The 22,235-nt window shown below is 34.6% G+C and overlaps 1 protein-coding gene across 3 annotated transcripts in view; it reads left to right on the top strand.

Annotated features, from left to right (window-relative positions):
• TENM1 (teneurin transmembrane protein 1) overlaps positions 1-22,235 on the top strand; it is an 845,979-nt gene that overhangs the window by 182,592 nt on the left and 641,152 nt on the right. The window lies entirely within an intron of this gene.

Genomic DNA, 22,235 nt, shown 5'->3' with positions numbered 1-22,235 from the left:
TGCGATATTGATTCTTCCTATCCAGGAGCATGGTATGTTCTTCCATTTGTTTGTATCCTCTTTTATTTCACTGAGCATTGGTTTGTAGTTCTCCTTGAAGAGGTCCTTTACATCCCTTGTAAGGTGGATTCCTAGATGTTTTATTCTCTTTGAAGCAATTGTGAATGGGAGTTCATTCATGATTTGGCTCTCTGTTTGTCTGTTACTGGTGTATAAGAATGCTTGTGATTTTTGCATGTTAATTTTGTATCCTGAGACTTTGCTGAAGTTGCTTATCAGCTTAAGGAGATTTTGGGCTGAGATGATGGGGTTTTCTAAATATACAATCATGTCATCTGCAAACAGGGACAATTTGACTTCTTCTTTTCCTAACTGAATACCTTTTATTTCTTTCTCTTGCCTGATTGCCCTAGCCGGAACTTCCAACACTATGTTGAATAGGAGTGGTGAGAGAGGGCATTCCTGTCTTGTGCCGGTTTTCAAAGGGAATGCTTCCAGTTTTTGCCGATTCAGTATGATATTGGCTGTGGGTTTGTCATAAATAGCTCTTATTATTTTGAGGTACGTTTCATCAATACCGAATTTATTGAGCGTTTTTAGCATGAAGGGCTGTTGAATTTTGTCAAAGGCCTTTTCTGCATCTATTGAGATAATCATGTGGTTTTTGTCTTTGGTTCTGTTTATATACTGGATTACGTTTATTGATTTGCGAATGTTGAACCAGCCTTGCATCCCAGGGATGGAGCCCACTTGATCATGGTGGATAAGCTTTTTGATGTGCTGCTGGATTCGGTATGCCAATATTTTATTGAGGATTTTTGCATCGATGTTCATCAGGGATATTGGTCTAAAATTCTCTGTTTTTGTTGTGTCTCTGCCAGGCTTTGGTATCAGGATGATGTTGGCCTCATAAAATGAGTTAGGGAGGATTCCCTCTTTTCCTATTGATTGGAATAGTTTCAGAAGGAATGGTACCAGTTCCTCCTTGTACCTCTGTTAGAATTCAGCTGTGAATCCGTCTGGTCCTGGACTTTTTTTGGTTGGTAGGCTATTTATTATTGTCTCAATTTCAGAGCCTGCTATTGGTCTATTCAGGGATTCAACTTCTTCCTGGTTTAGTCTTGGGAGAGTGTAAGTGTCCAGGAAATTATCCATTTCTTCTAGGTTTTCTAGTTTATTTGCGTAGAGGTGTTTATAGTATTCTCTGATGGTAGTTTGTATGTCTGTGGGGTCGGTGGTGATATCCCCTTTATCATTTTTTATTGCATCTATTTGATTCTTCTCTCTTTTCTTCTTTATTAGTCTTGTTAGCACTCTATCAATTTTGTTGATCTTTTCAAAAAACCAACTCCTGGATTCCTTAATTTTTTGGAAGGTTTTTGGTGTCTCTATCTCCTTCAGTTCTGCTCTGATCTTAGTTATTTCTTGCCTTCTGCTAGCTTTTGAATGTGTTTGCTCTTGCTTCTCTAGTTCTTTTAATTGTGATGTTAGAGTGTCAATTTTAGATCTTTCCTGCTTTCTCTTGTGGGCATTTAGTGCTATAAATTTCCCTCTACACACTGCTTTAAATGTGTCCCAGAGATTCTGGTATGTTGTATCTTTGTTCTCATTGGTTTCAAAGAACATCTTTATTTCTGTCTTCATTTAGTTGTGTACCCAGTAGTCATTCAGGAGCAGGTTGTTCAGTTTCCATGTAGTTGAGCAGTTTTGATTGAGTTTCTTAGTCCTGAGTTCTAGTTTGATTGCACTGTGGTCTGAGAGACAGTTTGTTATAATTTCTAAGTTTCATAAGTGAAGGAGAAATAAAATCCTTTACAGATAAGCAAATGCTTAGGGATTTTGTCACCACCAGGCCTGCCTTACAAGAGACCCTGAAGGAAGCACTAAACATGGAAAAGAACAACCGGTACCAGCCATTGCAAAATCATGCCAAAATGTAAAGACCATCGATGCTAGGAAGAAACTGCATCAACTAACGAGCAAAATAAACAGTTAATATCATAATGACAGGATCAAGTTCACACATAACAATATTAACCTTAAATGTAAATGGACTAAATGGTCCAATTAAAAGACACAGACTGGCAAACTGGATAAAGAGTCAAGACCCATCAGTTTGCTGTATTCAGGAGACCCATCTCACATGCAGAGACACACATAGGCTCGAAATAAAGGGATGGAGGAAGATCTACCAAGCAAATGGAGAACAAAAAAAAAGCAGGGGTTGCAATCCTAGTCTCTGATAAAACAGACTTTAAACCATCAAAGATCAAAAGAGACAAAGAAGGCCATTACATAATGGTAAAGGGATTAATTCAACAGGAAGAGCTAACTATCCTAAATATATATGCACCCAATACAGGAGCACCCAGATTCATAAAGCAAGTCCTTAGAGACTTACAAAGAGACTTAGACTCCCATACAATAATAATGGGAGACTTCAACACCCCACTGTCAACATTAGACAGATCAACGAGACAGAAAGTTAACAAGGATATCCAGGAATTGAACTCATCTCTGCAGCAAGTGGACCTAATAGATATCTACAGAACTCTCCACCCCAAATCAACAGGATATACATTCTTCTCAGCACCACATCACACTTATTCCAAAATTGACCACATAATTGGAAGTAAAGCACTCCTCAGCAAATGTAAAAGAACATTAAAATGTTAAATAGAAATGATGATAGTGGGTGTTTTTGTCCTGATTTTAATGGGAAGACTTCCAAAATTACACCACTGATTATTATGTTTACTGCAGGTTTTTAATAGATACCCTTTAAGAAGTTGAGGGACTACTGCTATATTTCCAATTTGTTATGTTTTCTAAAAAGGATTTTTAAATGTGATGAATGTTGGTTTTTGTTAAATGCTATTTCTTCATACATTCAAATAACATATGTTTCAATTTTTGTTATTTTGTTAATTAAGTTAATTAGATTAATTAACTTTTTAAATTTTGAAGCAACCTTTCATTTTTTGTATAAACTCAACTTGGCCTGATGTATTATATTTTTTACACATTGCTGGATATAGTTCAGTAATTTCTTTTAAGGATTTTTGTATAAAATTAGTCTATAATTATCCTTTTCCAAATTGCCCTTGTCAGATTTTTGTATCATAGTTATACAGGCCTCAGTGATTGAGCGGATAGCTTTCCTTGTTTTTTAGCCTCTGAAATATCTTATATAGACAGGGGTTTATTTCTCAAAAATCTAATAAATATTGCATGTAAAATTGTCTGAGCTGGTTGTATCTTAGAGTGGGAGACTTTTGATTATACATTTCATTTGTTTAATGGCAATTGTTTTATTTTTCGTTCTCTAATTTTTTCCTTGGAGTATGTTAGTAATTTACATTTCTCTGGAAAATTATTCCTTTTATCTAGTTTCTCAAATGCATTTGCATACTATTGTTTATAGTCTCATTTTATGATTTTATAATTTTTGTTGTACCTTTATTTTCTTTCGAGTAACAGGTTTTTTTTTCCTTTGCCTTTTCTCCTTCTTTATTTATTGGTTTTACTGGAGGACTGTTTATTTTAAAACCATTTTAAATAAACCAGATTTTTGTTTTATTTTTGCTGGTTGTGCTTTCTTTTTTTCTATTGCACTAGTTTCTGTACTTATTTTTTAATTTTTTTCCTTTTCCTTTCTTCACATTTAGTCTGAGGTTATTTTTTCCAACTTTTTGAGATAAATATTTAACTCACTTATTTTTCCATCTTTCATGAATAAAGGCATTTAGTGTTATACATTTCCCTCATTGTATACCTTTAGGCATATCCCACAAATATTGGTATGTAGTACTTTTGCAACTTTTACATTCTAATTTTTTAAAAATTCCCATTGCAATTTAATTGTTAACTTATTAGGTATTTAGGGGTGCTTTAAAAGTTATTATACAAGGGGTTTAGGACTATCATTTTAGTGTTGATTTCTTAGTGCTCATAATTGTGTTTTAGGTCTCTTATGAATAGCGTGTGCCTGGTTCTCTTTTCTTCGTAGGTCACTAATTTCTTACAAATCTGTAACCTTTTTTCAGAAGGCCCAACATCAGGACTTTGTATTATTTACCTTGCCTGCTTCCCAGCACTTTTATCATGGACACACCTCTGGAGCTGAAGTGGGTAACACTGCTTCTGAACTGAGAACCCAGCACGTCATTTGCTTCACTGCTTCAGCTGCTTCAGACTCCTTTCTGTTTCTAGTCCAAAAAGATGTTAAATCTTGTCTTTGAACCCAGCTATATTTTTTGCTCTTCTCCTTTTATACACTATCTTTCATTTCTTTGTATTTAGAGTAGAAGGATGAGTTAATTTGAATTTCCATGTCTCGTAGTTGTAAAACATGTACTCCTCTGTGAAGAGGAAGAACTGGAGTAGCACTCTCACTTCCCAGCCAAACCGCCCCTCCACCCCAGAAAAACACAATAGTATGTGTACATACACAGTCTCAATTAATCCTTTATTTTGACTACACACCCTCTTTATGCAATATTGAAAATTCCTCTTTGCTTTATAGTCACACAGTATAATACTTACAGGAATATTGCCCTCTGTTTTTGGACTCTTCAGAGGTTATTATTCCCAAAGAAAATGAATACTACTTTTGCCTTGTGTTCAATATTTTTGATATTACTTTTTTAAAATTTCAATTTTCCAGTATAAAACTGAAGGTCACACTGCCTGTTGATAACCAGCTTGTTCAAGTAACAGTGAACCATAAGGCCAAACAGAATTGATTGGAAATTGGCAGGCCTCTCTGCATCCTAAGCACTTATGCAGAGATTTAGTGAGAGCTAATCACTTCACTGAAAAAAACAGATAAAATTATAAAGATCCACTTTACATTTGCTAAAGCATATTGATAGTAATTAGATGAGAATAATAAAGCTAACTAACTGCATTATTCTAAGCATATTTTATTTTATTTTATTTTTAAAGTTTTGGGAGGTCCAAATACAGCTCTGTTACATGGATAATATTGTTTAGTAGTGAAGTCTGGGATTTTAGTGTACACATCACCTGAATATTGTACACTGTACCCAATAGGTAGTATTTGATGCCTTATCCCCTTCCCGCTATCCCACCTTTCAGAGTCTCCAGCCTCTATTATTCCACAGTATATGTCCATGTGTATTCATTGTTTAGTCCCCACTTATAAGTGAGAATGTGTAGTTTTTGACTTTCTGTTTCTGAATCATTTCACTTAAGATAATGGCATCCAGTTCCATCCATGTTGCTGCAAAAGACATGATTTCACTTTTTTTATGGCTGAGTAGTGTTTCAGAGGGGGTGTGTGTGTATATATGTGTGTGTGTGTGTGTGTGTATAAATCCTTTATTTTGACTACACATCCTCTTTATGCAATATTGAAAATTCCTCTTTGCTTTATGGTCACATAGTATAATACTTACAGGAACATTGCCCTCTGTTTTTGGACCCTTCAGAGGTTTTATATATATATATATATATGTGTGTGTGTGTGTGTGTGTGTGTGTGTGTGTGTATACACACACACACACATATATACACACACATCCAGTCATCCATTGATTGATTCCATGACTTTGCTGTTGTGATTAGTGCTGTGATAAACATATGATCACAGGTGTCTTTTTGATATAATGATATTTTTTTCCTTTGGGTAGATGTGCAGTAGTGGGTTGCTGGATTGAATGGTAGTTATATGAGAAATCTCCACACGGTTTTCCATAGTGGCAGTACTAATTTATATTCCCACCCACAGTATATAAGCATTGCCTTTTCTTCACATGTATGCCAACTTCTATTGTTTTTTAACTTTTTAATAATGGCCATTCTGGCTGGTGTAAAGTGATATTTTATTGTGGTTTAAATTTACATTTCTGATGATTAATGATGTTGAGCATTTTTTCGTCTGTTTGTTGGCCACATATACATATTCTTTTGAAAAATATCTGTTCGTATCCTTTGCCCACTTTTTAATGGGGTTATTTTTTTTTTCTTGTTGAGTTGTTTGTGTTCCTTGTAGATACTGGATATTAGCCATTTGTTGGATGCATTGTTCACAAATATTTTTCCCTGTCCTGTAGGATGTTAAGCATATTTTAATGGATAGTAAGAATCTAGGTCTTAGCCTAAGGGAGGCATTGAAGAGTTGTGTCTCCTCTACTAGTGACCATGACTGAGAGTAGTGGTTACATGCTTTATACTGAACCATGCCTGAGTATTCTTTCCACCATGGTCCTATCTACAGAAGTTTTTTTTTGTTTTGTTTTATTTTGTTTTGTTTTTTGTTGTTTTTTAAAGATTCTTCTGTCCTTATTCATGAGCACATAAGAAGCTCAGTAAAATTCTGTGCATGTCACCATCTATCATTATCCAGTGTTACTCTTCTGTAGCATTGTCCTTGTTTTCTCCAGAATCTTACCTACCTGGTTGATGCAGAGCCATAAGATCTTGGCTAGTGTATTAGTCCATTCTCACACTGCTATAAAGACTTGAGGCTCTGTAATTTATAAAGGAAAAAGTTTTAATTGACTCACAGTTCTGCTATGGCTGGGGAGGCCTCATGAAAATTATAATCATGGCAGAAGGTGGAGGAGAAGCAAAGGCACATCTCACATGGCAGCAGGCGAGAGTGAGTGTGTGTCAGTGCAGGAAAAACTACCATTTATAAAATCATCAGATCTCATGAGAATTCACTCACTATCACAAGAATAACATGGGAGAAACTGCCCCTATAATCCAATCACTTCCCACCAGGTATCTCCATAACACCTGGGGATTAAAATTAAGATGAGATTAGGGTAGGAACACAAAACCTAACCATATCAGCTTGTCATCTAAATTTGAAGTCAGCACAGGTCTATGCTGAAAACTTAGTCAAATGGTGTACTCCACAGCCTTATACTTGTGGTTTTCAAAACTGATGTGGCCAAAGCTTAGTGGATCACCTTGTTCCTTTAATCCTGTACTTCCATAACCCATTATGCAGAATATGTGATTTGCAATAAATCTGTATTTAAACAGACAATTACTAAACACAAGAAAAGATAAATGAAAAAGGGTTATGAACTAAAGTTGTATTTTGAGGGGGTGCACAGAAAATATATACAAAACTAATATAGCCCTAAGTTTATCAAATATATAATCAATTGTGCAATAACTTGTATCTCAGGGGGAAATATTGTCTTTTTTAGTAAGAACTGCCTTGTTCTGAATTAATTAGGCTTGATGATGCTTGCTTGGGCTGCTAAACACAAATTTTTCAAAGAAATCTTGTAGTCATAAAAATGCTCTTAAAATAGTTCATTATATATCATATTTGAGGCTGGAGTTTTTAGAACACCAGACCATTAAAGTTTCTAAAACCAAGGATCAAACTCTACTTACAGTAATGATTTTGCTACTTAGCCCCCATATGATAATGCCACCTGAACCTCTGAGGAGTTAACCTTAAGCTAGATCATATATTCTGTATATTTTGGCCTGGAAGTTTTTATATTGTTTTCAAACAAGTTTTACTGAACCCTGGTGCTTATTTTTTCTGCTTCTTCACCACTTCTGCTTATTTCTTTTTCCCCATTTGTGTAGGGACACTAGCTAAGGTAAATATACAGGACTTAAATTTGTAAAGTTCAGGTTATATTTCTCTTACAACTTTAGTTTCCTTGAAAAACCTATGTGGATCTTTCAGCTAATGAGTGTAAAGTCACTAAGCTCTAAAGCTATGCCATTCTCCTTGTGGATAAACTTATTATTTGGCTAGTAGAAATGAGGCACATATTAATGTTTCAATATTAAGGGGTCCTCTTGATATTAAACACAAAGAGTTAGCAACATTCATTTCTAGCCAAATAGGTACTCAACAAATATTTGCTGAATGAATGGATTATCATAAATTCTTCTAAAACTTGATAAAACTTCTTCAACTTTTTAGTACCATATTTGTCATCGCCAGAGGGAAAAGGGGATAATAATTTCTGACATTTACAGGTATTATGGGACAACTTAGAGCAGAGGTCAGCAAGCTGCATCCCTCAGCTAAATGTAGCCTGCTGCCTATTTCTGTATTGTTTGTGAACTAACAATTGTTTTTACCTTTTTAAATGGTTGAAACAAAAAATCAAAGAAGGACAGTATTTTGTGATATGTGAAAATTATGTGAAATTCCAATTTTAATGCCCATAAAAAAGCTTTATTGCAACACAACCACATTCATTCATTCATTCATTTACACACTGCTTTTGAAACGCAAAGACAGAGCTGTGTAGTTACAACAGAGGCCATATGAACCAGAAAGCCTAAAACATTTACTATGTGGCTCTTTACAGAAAAAAAAAAAAAAAAAAGTGTTTGCCAGACCCAGACTTAAAGGATTGATGAAATAGTTTTCATAAAGAAATCTACTAGGGGAAAAACAGTGCTGTATAAGTACAAAAGTGTTACAACTATTTCATTTCTAAATGTGTTGCTATTATTTCTGAGCTATTTGCTTGTGGGCCTTATCATGGTAACAAGTGCTAATGCACAAGAATAGGATGATAACTCCTACCATAATTGTCCACATTCATAGAAAGTTACAGGTATAGCTGCAGCCAGATGTTTAAAGAATGGAAACTGAAATGAAAATGTAAAATCTTTACTGAAAAAAATGGTAGAAATGACACAAGAATTGCACCAATGACCTGATAAGAAGCATAGGCAAAAAAAAAAAAAATTGTCTTTAATTCATGTGTGTAATCCCTGGGATGGATTTCTAATAGCCTCACAAAAAGCTCACAGAATTTTACAAGACCATAAAACAGTTTCTCTTTTAAGGCAAGAATCCTAATTTCTTTAAAATTTTCATAGCATCAACCACTATTAACAACTAGTCATATAGAAAATGTTGGCAATTTATTTACAATTATAATATAAAACTTTAGTGAGATGTTTATATACCTATGGGGTAAGTGTGTAGAGTGTTAAATCAATAGTAGAGGAGGGAAACAAGTGACATACCAAATTTTGAATAATGTAAGTAAAATCGCACAATTTTAAGACTATATCCATTTTAGGGCTAAAAGCTTACAACATAGGCTGTGTTAAAACAGCACAAATGGAAGTGAAGTTTAATTAATGGAGTTCATTTAACTAATGTAGACAATAAAACCAGATATTTCACTGCCTGAATGGGATTACATTTTGGCAGTTATATAGTTAATTTGATTCATCGCGATTTGTAAATTGGATCATTCAGAGTCCAAAGTGAAATGGTGATTTAAATGCAGCCCAATGGCCTTTAGAGAGATAATCAATTCTTTAGAATTCCTCTGAAGAATTAAGTTTTATCCTAATTACTCACCTGGAGAATTAACCCGAATTTTGAAGCATTTGGCTAGGCAAAAAATAATAATAATAATAATGAAAATAAACCTGGGCCTTCCATTTAGGAAAAAAAAAAAACCATCCAGGGAAAAATCTTTGGGAAAATTTGAGCCTATTAACAACAGGCCTGAACCCTGTTTTCTTGATTTTAAAAAGTATCCTATAATTATATAGGTTCGTGGAATTAGTGGATCCATTCACTTGTTTATTTAGTAAATATTTATAAAATCCTACTATTTAACACAGGCCAAGTACTTTTGAAGCAACTGGGAATACAGAGGTGAACAAGTTAACAAGAAAAATAGGTTCCCTGTCTTCTTGGAGCTCACATTCTTGTGGAGAAAAAATAGATGATAATTGTGATTTAAAAAATAATTTCAGGTAGGAAAAAATTCTATGTAATAAACAGAGTAATTAGAGGGAGACTGAGATGAGGAACACTACTCCTGCTAGTGTGGACGGAGAAGACCTTCCTGAGGAGGTGGCTTTTGAGCTGAGACCTGAAAGATGGGAAAGATGAATGATGGGGAGATCTTAGAGAAGACACATTCAAATACATAACATTAACTCTAACGTGGAAGCAGAGTCCATCCCAGAGACTATTTCATTATGCTCAGCATTGAAACTCAACGTATATTTTCTGACCAATCTCAGAAACATCTTCGAGGGACAATTATGCCATGGACTTATTACTATCATTATTTGTGTTATATCATAATTAACATTATAATTATCCACTGAAGTTAAGAGATATTTTCACACATATTCCATTTTAATCTCATGGAGTGTGGGTACTATTAATATCCCTACTTTGTAGAAAAGAAGACTTGGGGTTCAAGGAGATCAGGTAATTTGCCCAAGGTCGCCCAGAGAACAGTTTAGTAATTGTAGAGATAGGGCCTTGAAGCCAGACTTTTTCCTAAATATCCAAATTGCTCATTTTATTACATTGTTCTGTCTTAAACCATAACTGTAATTATAAGATAAGATTCTGAATAATAATTAGTATCCACAACAGACAACATATTTGTGTCCAATAAAGTAAGACTCTTTAATATCTTCTATTTTAGGAAAAGTATTCAGAATAGAATTTTTAGTCTCAACTTTCATGATGGCTTATGATCAAAATAGAGGATGTGATTGATTTTATATAGTTTCACACATGATATTCATATTTGATTTTTAAATATTTAATTGTGTATATTAAATTTTAAATATTTAATTAAATTTATATTTAATTTTTGCTTCCTCTTTTTAAAGCAATTCAGATTTGTAAATAACATTGCTGTTGACTTGTTTTTAGAAGAGTTGTCCTTTGAAAAGAAAATTAGTCATAATGTAAAATTGCAATTAGATGGGGGTTTGTTTGGTTTGCTTTTTGTTCTGTTTTGGTTATAAGCTTTTCCAGCACTGATGCTAAAATGCTCACCTGTGCTAGCCTGGACTTGTGGGATATTCATTGACTTTATGTCCATAGTAAAGTAGTGCAGATCGTCTTATGTGCAAAACACATTTGGCTAAGGTTGACAGGATTTTCATTTTCCATTCACAGATGTAAAGCATTTTCAGTAGAACACAAACCTCAGCATAACAAACTCAGCAATTTATGAGAAGCACACAGCTCTGCTTACCTTTCATTTGTCAAAGGTTGATGAGAAACATCTATATTGCAATCTGTTAATTGTACGTTTTCATCCAAGCTAAACTGACAAGCTAAGATCTGTCCACTCATATTAGTCTGTAGGGATATGCTTGTCAATAAGGCCTTTAAAGTTCCATACATGTTACCTGTAACTCAAGTAATTCTTTATAAAGCAATATTTGAATGATTATCGATACTTTAAGATTACAATTGCGGTACCCCTAGATGAAAAATAAGGTTCAAATTTCAAAGACTGCAGTTTCATAATTTCTAAGGTTCGTAATTTAGTTAATTTTAAATGGATTATTATTAACTTTGAGGAAGGAGTTAGGAAATTTGCCATCAAAAATATTATGCTTGCTTTTAATTAATTTTTAAGTTACTCAAATTCTACAAACATTTTGGGGAAGTTTGCATAACTAATATAGTGAGTTTAGATATTTCCTCTCCAAGTAGGACCCCAACAATGCTTCCAAAATAAACATTTTAATGTTGTAAATTTTTTAATTCAACATAATATAAAAACATAAAAATGGAGTTGATAGCTCTTGGTCTCAGTGTGGCAATGTGACCAGAAACTAAACAAATACTCTCAAGCCAAATCATTATGGTAAAGTTAAACATCTGGGTTCCATGAACCTGTTTGTTGGATCATCAAACATATGTTGGAGTGATAAAATTCATTGTCCTAGCACTGGTCATAATCTGAGTATCTTTAGCACAATTCACTGCCTTGAATCATTCTGGTTTTAAGTTAAGCATAGAAAACAGATATCATTAAATTTAAATTATCTGAGTTCTTATGGTTTAAAGCAAAACTTTCAGTTTTCTCTGAACTATTTTAAAGTTAACTAATACTGAATTTGATCCTTGCTGTTTTTAAATTTTTTTATTATACTTTAACTTCTGGAATACATCTGCAGAAAGTGCAGGTTTGTTACATAGATGTACACGTGCCACAGTGGTTTGCTGCACCCATCAACCCATCATCTACATTAGGTATTCCTCCTACTGCTATTCCTTCCCTTGTCCCCCAACCCCCGATAGGCCCCAGTGTGTGATGTTCCCCTCCCTGTGTCCATGTGTTCTCATTGTTCATTTCCCACTTATGAGTGAGAACATGCAGTGTTTGGTTTTCTGTTACTGTGTTAGTTTGCTGAGAATGATGGTTTCAGCTTCATCCATGTCCCTGCAAAGGATATGAATTCATCCTTTTTATGGCTGCCTAGTATTCCATGGTGTAGATGTGTCACATTTTCTTTATCCAGTCTATCATTGATGGGCATTTGGGTTGGTTCCAAGTCTTTGCTATTGTGAACAGTGCTGCAATAAACATACATGTACATGTGTCATTATAGTAGAATGATTTATAATCCTTTGGGTATATACCCCGTAATGGGATTGCTGGGTCCAATGCTATTTCTGGTTCTAGATCCTTGAGGAATCTCCATACTGTCTTCCACAATGGTTGAACTAATTTGTACTCCCACCAACAGTGTAAAAGTTTTCCTATTTCTCCACATCCTCTCCAGCATCTGTTGTTTCCTGACTTTTTAGTGATCACCATGCTACTGGCGTGAGATGGTATTTCATTGTGGTTTTGATTTGCATTTCTCTAATGACCAGTGATGATGAGCTTTTTTTCATATGTTTGTTCACTGCATAAATATCTTCTTTTGAGAAGTGTCTGTTCATATCCTTCACCCACTTTTTGATGGGCTTGTTTTTTTCTTGTAAATTTATTTATCTTCCTTGTAGATTTTGGATATTAGCCCTTTGTCAGATAGATAGATTGCAAAAATTTTCTCCCATTCTGTAGGTTGCCTGTTCACTCTGATGATAGTTTCTTTTGCTGTACAGAAGCTCTCTAGTTTAATTAGATCCCATTTGTCAATTTTGGCTTTTGTTGTCATTCCTTTTGGTGCCTTAGTCATGAAGTCTTTGCCCAGGCCTATGTCCTAAATGGTATTGCCTATGTTTTCCTCTATGGTTTTTATGGTTTTAGGTCTTATATTTAAGTCTTTAATCCATCTTGAGTTAAATTTTGTATGAGGTGTAAGGAAGGGGTCCAGTTTCAGTTTTCTGCCTATGGCTAGCCAGTTTTCCCAACACCATGTATTAAATAGGGAATACTTTCCCCATTGCTTGTTTCTGTCAGATCTGTCAAAGATCAGATGGTTGTAGATGTGTGGCATTATTTCTGAGGCCTCTGTTCTGTTCCATTGGTCTATATATTTGTTTTGGTACCAGTACCATGCTGTTTTGGTTACTGTAGCCTTGTAGTATAGTCTGAGGTCGGGTAGTGTGATGCCTTCAGCTTTATTCTTTTTGCTTAGGATTGTCTTGGCTATATACAGGCTCTTTTGTGGTTCCATGTGAAATTTGAAGTGGTTTTTTCTAATTCTGTGAAGAAAGTCACTGGTAGCTTGATGGAGATAGCATTGAATCTGTAAATTACTTTTGGGCAATATGGCCATTTTCAAGATATTGATTCTTCCTATCCATGAGCATGGAATGTTTTTCCAATTATTTGTCTCCTCCCTTATTTCCTTGAGCAGTGGCTTATAGTGCTCCTTGAAGAGGTCCTTCACATCCCTTATAAATTGTATTCTTAGGTATTTTATTCTCTTTGTAATAATTGTGAATGGGAGTTCACTCATGATTTAGCTCTCTGTCTATTATTGCCATAGAGGAATGCTTGTGATTTTTGCACATTGATTTTATATCCTGAGACTTTCCTGAAGTTGCTTATCAACTTAAGGAGATTTTGTGCTGAGACAATGGGGTTTTCTAAATAGACCATGATGTCATCTGCAAAGAGAGACAATTTGACTTCCTCTCTTCCTATTTGAATACCCTTTATTTCTTTCTCTTGCCTGGTTGCCCTGGCCAGAACTTCCAATACTAAGTTGAATAGCTTTAAAACCATGGTGATGTTGATGTTCTTCACATACATCTGCCCTTGTTTCTTTTAGGCACTAGCAACAAATGGAATTTTCAAGAGATTTTTATATACATCACAAGGTAGATAAAAAAACATTTTTGGAGGAACTATTTGTAAAGCTCAAATGCAGAAAAGTGCAAATTATAGAGCATTCAAACTAAAAAGATGGTGGACCATGAGCTCCTTGAAAGGAGTATTTCTACTCCTTAGCTCTAGGTCTAGTGTATAACAGATGCTTAGTAAACAAATGATGAGTAAGTAACCAGTATAACTTTTTAATTTTACTCTTTTTGAAACCGAGGCCAAAAGAGTTAAATAATTTTATGTGGTTGCACAAACTAATGGTAGAAGAGAAATAAGAGAATTCTGGTCTCTTGAATCTCATTCTATGCAATGCCATTTCCTCTATAATACTATGTTTCTTCTAATTTATTTATGTTGTTTCCTCAATCCTCATTTCTAATGACTTGGGTTGAGTAGGTGAATGTTTTTTTAGGCTATGTTCCAATATAAGGTTTCACTCTCAAAACACAGAAAGTATAGGCACTAAACTAATGTATGTACATTATCCTTTTAAGGTTAATAATGATTCTTCCAAGAGCAGATCAGTTCTTATTTGCTGTCACTACCATATGTTGGATCTCAGCAGTGACAACTGATACTAATGTACAACATAGCCTTTTCTCATTAAAGAGCTAGTGAGCAACATAGGAACAAGAACATTTTCTTACTAAATTACCAAGTTGAGTTACTCGCTCTTATATATATCTGTTTCTATGACATACTTTATGATCCTTCAGGAAGTGTCATCCTATTGATACATTGGGAGGGGGATTTCACAAGAGTTGCCAGATAAAATATAGGATGCCCAGTTACATTTCAACCCTAGATAAACAGTTAATTTTTTTTAGTATAAGTAGGTCACAAATGGGACTTATTTGCTAAATGTGGCAACCCTAGGTTATCTGTCATGCCTAAACACCCAAGGATGTCCCAATCTGCAGACAGCCTGCTCTTCATTGCTTGATTTTAGTAGTTGTGATTGCTTTGCTCACCAACCACTTTACAGTGTGTAGAGAATCTTCAGAGCATTATTGTGGGCCAGTTGCTAATGCTGGCAATTTACATGACCTGTTAACAGATTAGTGATGCAGGCATAAACAGAATCCCTTGCCCAGAGTCTTATGGGAGCTGGGACTAAGCCTTCCACCTTATTTGTCATCATATTCAAACATATATCTCTTTTTGATATACATAAAAACTTATGTCCCTGAACTCCATTGAGAGTTTTATTTTCTGTAGCTTCTTTATGAAAATATCTTTTCCATTTTACAAATATAAAATTATATTATGATGGTAAGCATGCTTTTTCAAGCTACACTTCATATAACACTACTCTAAAGATTTTGAAATCCATCCCTAGAGAATAAGGCCTCCAGCTGAGAATCAGTGGTCTATGAGATACCAAAACAAATCAATGAGAAGTCAAGTACCCAAGCTACTCATTTTTCAATTATTTAAATTTATTTTTTCTAAATCAGTGTTACTCAAAGGGTGACTTTTTATGTAACAAAGGTTAAATAATAATTATATAATTATTTTAAGGTCTATTTAAAATAATGGTTTTTCTATTTTTTTTTTTTTTTTAGTGATTAAAAATTTTAGTTTGGAATTCATTGGTTTACCTAAAAGTAAAGAAATAGTTTGCTTTCTATTAACTTCCAATTCCCCATCCCCTCTAAGTTGACCAGCCATTTGGACCTTTTGTGCGTAAGGCAGAAGATTACTGCGTTTAAAGATGGCAGGCTACATACAAATCTGAAAAGCTTTTTATTGTTGTCCACAATTGTTACATTGTAATATCTTGCATTTGTTTTCATGTATCCATTCAACATGGGGATATAATTATATTATTCCCATTTGGCAGATGAAGAAGCTAAAACTCACAGTGAAGAGATGCCTCATTAAACTGTTGAGGATTAGATTATAATCTTTATTGTAAATCTTAGCTTGTTTTTATTTTTATTGAATTAATTTTTATAATTACATTATTGCATATTTCTGTGCCTTAGGTGTCTATTGATATATGAACGATTAGATTTAAAGGAGGAAGATTTTATGAGAAGATGAATATCCAGATAATTATAGCCCCAAGAAAGAAGCTTAGATAGATGTGTTAATTCTCCTTACAGGTATTTGTTTAATTTTCATCCAAATGATAGGTTTAGCATCATTCCAAGAGATATTTAACAAAAATGTTTTCTGTTGTATCATCCACTTGTGGATTAAGCTTTCTGGGATGTTGTAGTAGTCCAGAGTTTATACACTTAATCTGGTGAGACTGTTGCCTGCCAATTAACTAGGGTTTATTGACTCTTTTCAAGTTGGATAACACAGTGACTCAGAAATCTTTACTCCCTGATTTGGTCAATCTGGAATAAATATTAAACTTTAACTGATTTCTGAGATGATCACATTTTACTGAAATGCGAACTATCATTTGTCATATCCAGTCATATCCAGTCTTCTTAAATGAAGGAAAACACAAATTACATAGGTAATTTTTTGGCAGAAGAGTGTGAAAACACTATTTTACTATTTAATTCAGCACCCAATATTAGCACTTCATGTTAACAAAAGGCAGAAATGAATAATTAGGGTCTTCCATGGTTACTATAATATAAATTATACATTTTAAGGTTATTGCAGATTAAAATATTCAGCACTGATTACTATTAAAATTAAATACTAAGATATTTATCAGATTCACTTTAAAATGCATAGTCTATCTTGAAACAAAATTTCTGCAGCAATAAAATTTAGATAAAATGTCAAAAATCCTAACATAAAGCAATCATTTTGTAGTTAATCTTCATTTATGATTGCCCATCCCAATTTACCTAGACATTTTGATTTTTGACAATCAGTATAGTCTTCTCTGTTTGTCCTCATAAAATGTCTAAAAGGGTTATGAGCTGCTTTGGAGATGAGGACAATGAAATGCAGAAAAAATAAGTAACTTCACAAAGGACCTTTATAAAGCTTCTTCCTCAGCCAACACTAGATAGAACTGTAGCTATTGAATATTTCGGAGCTCTGTTTTACTGATGGCAAAACCATTCATAGAAAAAGTGAAACACTGCCATTACCTAGGCATAATGCTCAACTTTTAGGTACTTTAAAAACATCTGGTTGATTATTTTCACTTGTAAATCAGATCGTTGACAACCTTGTATACTTGTGCATGTATTTACAGAAAGTTAGAATGCCCTGTTACTCAATCGACTAGATACTGAATTACCTCAGGTAATACCCTTGAATTGTTTTGATATCATATACATACATTCTTGGTATTGTACTATATCAGCATTTTCATGTTTCCTTCCATTAACCTTCATTTAAATTGATTTTAAGTATAACAAAAGTTAATTCACATTAAATGTAATGCACATTTGATTTGGAGTGAATTTTTTTACAAATATAATTATTATGCTGTCCTATGAATATCTAAGTCGTTTCCAACTGAGTATAGAAATTATTAAGGTATATATTAAATAAAACATTTTAGTTAAGTTATTAGAAACTATAGAACTGTCTCTGAGTATGGTGGTGTGATTAAGTTATTACAATTATATAATGCTTTTATTCTAAAGTACGATGCTAAATATATTTAACTTGAATGTCTACTTTAATATTTTAAAGTTCGAAGGAGTCAATTCACTTTTAGGTGAGTAGTCTCATTTTAGTGTTTGAAAGTGGGTAAAAATCTGGTCTTGTTTCTTTTTTTTTGTTTGTTTAAGTTTTCTTACTTTACTTTGCTTTAAATTCCAGGATACAAGTGCAGAATGAGCAAGTTTTTTATATAGATGTACATGTGCCATGGTGGTTTGCTGTACCTATCAACCCATCATTTAGGTTTTAAGTCCCTCATGCATTAGGTATCTGTCCTAATGCTCTCCTTCCTTATGGTCCCCACCCCATGACAGGCCCCAGTGTGTGCCATTCCCCTAGCTGTGTCCATATGTTGTCATTGTTCAACTCCCACTTATGAGTGAGAACATGTGGTGTTTGGTTTTCTGTTCCTGTGTTAGTTTGCTGAGGATGATGGCTTCCAGTTTCATCCATGTCCCTGCAAAGGACATGATCTCATTCTTTTTATTGGCTGCATAGTATTCCATGGTGTATATGTACCACATTTTTTTTCTAATCTATCATAGGTGGGCATTTGGGTTGGTTCCATGTCTTTACTATTGTAAATAGTGCTGCAATAAACATACATGTGCATGTGTCTTTATAGTAGAATAATTTATATTCTTTTGGGTATATACCCAGTAATTGGATTGCTGGGTCAAATGATATTCCTAGTTCTAAATCCCTGAGAAATTGCCACACTGTCTTCCACAACGGTTAAACTAATTTAAATTCCAACCAACAGTGTAAAAGCATTACTATTTCTCCAAAGCCTCAGCAGCACCTATTGTTTCTTGACTTTTTAATAATTACCATTCTGACTCACGTGAGATATTATTTCATTGTGGTTTTGATTTGCATTTCTCTAATGACCAGTGATGATGAGCTTTTTTTCATATGTCTGTTGTTGGCAACATAAATGTCTTCTTTTGAGAAGTGTCTGCTCATATCCTTTGCCCACTTTTTGATGGGGTTGTGGCAAATTTGTTTACAAATTTGTTGTAGATTTGGGATATTAGACCTTTGTCAGATGGGTAGATTGCAAAAATTTTCTCCCATTCTGTAGGTTGCCTGTTCACTCTGATGATAGTTTCTTTTGCTGTGTAGAAGCTCTCTAGTTTAATTAGATCCATTTGTCAATTTTGGCTTTTGTTGCAATAGCTTTTGGTGTTTTCATCATGAAGTCTTTGCCCATGCCCATGTCCTGATTGGTATTGCCTACGTTTTCTTCCAGGGTTTTTATTGTTTTGGGTTTTACATTTAACTGTTAAATCCATCTTGAGTTAATTTTTGTATAAGGTGTAAGGAAGGAGTCTAGTTTCAGTTTTCTGCATTTGGCTAGCCAGTTTTCCCAGCACCATTTATTGAATAGGGAATCCTTTCCCAATTGCTTGTTTTGGTCAGGTTTGTAGAAGATCAGATGGTTGTAGATGTGTGGTGTTATTTCTGAGGTATCTGTTCTGTTCCATTGGCCTGTATGTTTGTTTGGGTACCAGTACCATGCTGTTTGGGTTACTGTAGCCTTGTAGTATAGTTTGAAGTTACGTATTGTGATACCTGCAGCTTTGTTCTTTTTGTTTAGGATTGTCTTGGCTATATGGGCTCTTTTTCGAATCCATATGTAATTTAAAGTTTTTTTTTTTTTCTAATTCTGTGAAGAATGTCAATGGTAGTTTGAAGGCAATAGCACTGAATCTAAAAATTACTTTGGGCAGTATGGCCATTTTCAAGATACTAATTATTCCTATCCATGAGCATGGAATGTTTTTCTATTTGTTTGTGTCCTCTCTTATTTCCTTGAGCAGTGGTTTGTAGTTCTCCTTGAAGAGGTCCTTCATGTCCCTGTTAGCTGTATTCCTAGGTATTTTATTTTCTTTGTAGCAATTGTGAATGAGAGTTCACTCATGATTTGGCTCTCTGCTTCTCTATTGTTGGTGTATAGGAATGGTTGTGATTTTTGTACATTGATTTTGTATCCTGAGACTTTGCTGAAATTGCTTATCAGCTTAAGGAGTTTTGAAGCTGAGACAATGGGGTTTTTTAAATATAGAATCATGTCATATGCAAACAATTTAACTTCCTCGCTTCCTATTTGAATACCCTTCATTTCTTTCTCTTGCCTGATTGCCCTGGCCAGAACTTCCATTACTCTGTTGAATAGGACTGGTGCAAGAGGGCATCCTTGTCTTGTGCCGGTTTTTAAAGGGAATGCCTCCAGCTTTTGCCCATTCAGTATGAAATTGGCTATGGTTTTATCATGAATAGCTTTTATTATTTTGAGATATGTTCCATCAATACCCAGTTTATTGAGAGTTTTTAACATGAAGGGATGTTGAATTTTATTGAAGGCCTTTTCTGCATCTATTGAGATAATCATGTGGTTTTTGTCATTGATTCTGTTTATGTGATGGATTACATTGATGAATTTGTATATGTTGAACCAGCCTTGCAACCCAGGGATGAAGCTGACTTGATCGTGGTGGATAAGCTTTTTGATGTGCTGCTGGGTTCAGTTTGCCAGTATTTTATTGAGGATTTTTACATCAGTGTTATCAGGGATATTGGCCTGAAGTTTTCTTTATTTGTTGTGTCTTTGTCAGGTGTTGGTATCAGGATGATGCTGGTCTCATAAAATGAGTTAGGGAGGTGTCCCTCCTTTTCAATGGTTTGGAATAGTTTCAGAAGGAATGGTAGCAGCTCCTTTTTGTACCTCTGGTAGAACTTGGCTGTGAATCTATCTGCTCCTGGGAATTTTTTGATTGGCAGGCTGTTAATTACTGCCTCAATTTCAGAACTTGATATTGGTCTATTCAGGGATTCAGCTTCTTCCTTGTTTAGTCTTGGGAAGGTGTATGTATCCAGGAATTTATCCATTTCTTCTAGCTTTTCTAGTTTATTTGTATAAACTAGAAAAGTTGTTTTTAGTTGTTTAGTTGTTTTTAGTATTCTCTAATGGTAGTTTGTATTTCTGTGTGGGGCAGTGGTGATATCCCCTTTATCATTTTTTTATTGTGTCTATTTGACTCTTCTCTCTTTCCTTCTTTATTAGTCTAGCTAGTTGTCTATTTTTCCCCCCCAAAGGGAAAAAAAAAAAAAAACAACTCCTGGATTTATTGATTCTTTGAAGGGTTTTTCGTGTCTCTATCTCCTTCAGTTCTGCTCTTAGTTATTTCTTGTCTTCTGCTAGCTTTTGGATCTGTTTTCTCTTGCTTCTCTAGCTCTTTTAATTGTGATGTTAGGGTGTCAACTTGAGATCTTTCCAGCTTTCTAATGTGGGCCTTTAGTGCTATAAATTTCCCTCTTAACACTGCTTTAGCTGTGTCCCAGGGATTCTGGTACATTGTCTTTTTGTTCTCATTGGTTTCAAAGAACTTCTTGATTTCTGCCTTAATTCTGTTATTTACCCAGGAGTCATTCAGGAGCCGGTTGTTCAATTTCCATGTAGTTGTGTGGTTTTGAGTGAGTTTCTGGATCGTGAGTTCTAATTTGGTGGTCTGAGAGACTGTTTCTTATGATTTTAGTTCTTTTGCAGTTGCTGAGGAGTGTTTTACTTCCAATGACATGGTCGATTTTCCAGTAAGTGTCATGTGGCACTGAGAAGAATGTATATTTTGTTGATTTGGGGTGAAGAATTCTGTACATGTCTATTAGGTCCACTTGATTCAGAGCTAAGTTCAAGTCCTGAATATCCTTGTTAATTTTCTGTCTTGTTGATATGTCTAATATTGACAATGGAGTGTTAAAGTCCCCCATTGTTATTGCGTAGCAGTCTAAGTCTCTTTGTAGGTCTCTAAAAACTTGTTTTATGAATCTGGGTACTCCTGTATTGGGTGCATATACGTTTAGGATAGTTAGCTCTTCTTCTTGAATTGATCCCTTTACGATTATATAATGCCTTTATTGTCTTTTTGATTTTTTTTTTTTTTTTTGGTTTAACGTTTGTTTTATCAGAGACTAGGATTGCAACCCCTGCTCTTTTTTGCTTTCCATTTGCTTGGTAAATTTTTCTCCATCCCTTTATTTTAAGCCTATGTGTGTCTTTGCATGTGAGGTGGGTCTCCTGAATACAGCACACTGATGGGTCTTGATTCTTTATCCTATTTGCCAGTCTGTGTCTTTTAATTGGGGAATTTAGTCCATTTAAATTTAAGGTTAATATTGTTATATATGAATTTGATCTTGTCATCATGATGATAGCTGGTTATTTTGCATACTAGTTGATGCAGTTTCTTCACAGCATCATTGGTTTTTATATTTTGGTGTGTTTTTGCAGTGGCTGGTACTGGTTTTTCCTTCCTTTCCGTATTTAGTGCTTCCTTCAGGAGCTCTTGCAAGGCAGGCCTGGTGGTGATGAAATCCCTTAGCATTTGCTTGTCTGGAAAGGATTTTATTTTTTCACTTATGAAGCTTAGTCTGGCTGGATATCAAATTCTGCATTGAAAATTCTTTAAGAATGTTCAATATTGGCCTCCACTCTCTTCTGGCTTGTAGGGTTTCTGCTGAGAGGTCTGCTGTTATTCTGATGGGCTTCCCTTTATAGGTGACCTGGCTTTTCTCTCTGGCTGCCCTTAACATTTTTTCCCCTTCATTTCAACCTTGGAA

The sequence above is a fragment of the Macaca fascicularis genome, chromosome X, assembly GCF_037993035.2.
Source record: "Macaca fascicularis isolate 582-1 chromosome X, T2T-MFA8v1.1".
Lineage (NCBI taxonomy): Eukaryota > Metazoa > Chordata > Mammalia > Primates > Cercopithecidae > Macaca > Macaca fascicularis.
The sequence above is the reverse complement of the archived record's forward strand: the minus strand, read 5'-3'. Positions and strand labels throughout refer to the sequence as shown.